The sequence below is a fragment of the Lathyrus oleraceus genome, chromosome 3 (genome assembly GCF_024323335.1).
Source record: "Lathyrus oleraceus cultivar Zhongwan6 chromosome 3, CAAS_Psat_ZW6_1.0, whole genome shotgun sequence".
Lineage (NCBI taxonomy): Eukaryota > Viridiplantae > Streptophyta > Magnoliopsida > Fabales > Fabaceae > Lathyrus > Lathyrus oleraceus.
In genome coordinates this window covers 91,633,190-91,635,200 of record NC_066581.1, presented here as the reverse complement: position 1 = coordinate 91,635,200, position 2,011 = coordinate 91,633,190, and the positions used below count along the sequence as shown (strand labels likewise).

Here is a 2,011-nt window from a genome sequence, read left to right as displayed (position 1 = left end):
TGGTTTTAATAAAAGTATTTGTAATTGTATTTTATTGATTAGTTGTTATTCCATTTACATGTAGTTATAAATGTGAATGTTTCAATTGTTTGACTGATGAAAGTTTATTATTATATCAATTTTAATGATAGTTCATATGGTTTTAAGTAACATGACCTTTCGTGAAAAAGAATTAATTAATCCATCAGACTCATAATATGTGTCAGTTTTGAAAAAACAAAAATCTGTTTCAAATCATTTGTCCATTAAAAATACCAAATAATTTTTTTTTATTATTTTCCCCCCAAAGTTACCATTATTTTTTAAACCTTTACCCACATATGCATTCCTCTGACTACTATTATCAAAAATATATTATTAAATAATATTGATTTTATATTGGAAATCAACAAAACTAACTATTAATATAAGAAATGTGTCAATATAATTAAAGACAATTTTAAATTAGAATGATGGAGTAATATATTTATATAAAATAGATTTCAGAAAAGAAAGAAAATAAGAATTAGGGGTTATGTTAAGAAAATAAGTAATAGATAATGTTGAGAATTTAAATGAATTCTAGTTAAGTAAAGTAGTTAACAGTGAAGTTAATCACATATTTAAATAGGAGTGTTGTGAGAGTCAATTATGGTATGAGAACTAATTATGGGTTGAAAACTTTTGGATTTTGCTACCTAATTTATTGTATATATAACAATAGTTAAAACTGAACCAAACAATAAATTGGTGTAGATAAGAGTACAAGGTTTTAAGTTTGGGCTAGAGTCGAGCCAATGTCGAATCGGAAATAATTCATTTGACAATTTTAATTTAATATAAGATATATTTATTTGTTTTATTACCAAAGAAATAAAATTTCCATATTTTATACAAATATGGTAGTACTACATGTGTGAATATTGAATTTGTAAATAAACACAAGGAATAAATTTGGTATTCGATCTTAAATTATTTTTAATAAAAAAATTATTCATAGGACTTAGTCATAATCTCTTAATTCACAATACGAAGTTTTAGTTTGGAAAAAGAATTTTATGACACTTTAAACTACTACATAATCATAACACACATAAATAATGATTTTTTTAATGTGAACATAAAAAAAATGTAGTATGGGACTATCCATTAAATTCCACGTCAACTATAATAAATTGAAAACAATATTCTATACTCCATTTACTCGACCTCCACCAAAGATAACATAGATGTGTATTGTTTGGTAACTTATTCTCTTTTCAAGAACTTCTATTCTTTTTCTTGCCTCCCACATTTGGGAATCACCCAGTTAAAGTATTTTATCCTTTACTTCGACACTCATCAAGATAAAAAGACGAGTCAGTCTCTCTATAAGACTTGAAAAGATGATTTATTCTATATCCCAGACTATGAACCTCCTGAAACGCTGATTTTTTTCGATTTCAGCGGTTCGCAATCGATTTTTATGGTTTTGTTTTATAGGTTATTATGTTTAATTGGACATGACACTGTTCCGTTTTTTCTTCAACTAGTCATAGCGGCCTGTCTGGTACGGTTTTGATCGCAATGTGTCTACAGTCTTCAAAGTGCTTCGTTCTTCATCCTAGTCATTTTACCTTTTGAAATTAATGTTGATGCATTGTAAAATTTACAAAAATATAGTGGTAAGCATTAAAATTTAAATTGGAGTTAACACCAATTGGCTTCGCCCAGGCTCGAACTGGGGACCTTCAGTGTGTTAGACTGATGTGATAACCAACTACACCACGAAACCACCTAAGTTTGATTGAAACATTTTAAATTGTTTTAATAAAAGTATTTATAACTGTAATTTGATGATTAGTTGTTATTACATTTATCTGTGGTTATAAATGTGTATGTTTTAATTGTTTGACTACTGAAAGCTTATTATTATATCAATTTTAATGATAGTTTATATGGTTTTAAGTAACCCGACCTTTCGTGAAAGAGAATTAATTAATCCATCAGACTCATAATATGTGTCAGTTTGGAAAAAACAAAAATCTGTTTC

The 2,011-nt window shown here is 27.0% G+C and overlaps 1 non-coding gene across 1 annotated transcript; it reads right to left on the bottom strand.

Moving 5' to 3' along the window:
• Positions 1–1,679: 1,679 nt before the first annotated feature.
• On the bottom strand, positions 1,680–1,753 carry TRNAV-AAC (transfer RNA valine (anticodon AAC)). The gene has a single exon. It is a non-coding gene; the product is annotated as a tRNA-Val (tRNA).
• Positions 1,754–2,011: the final 258 nt, after the last annotated feature.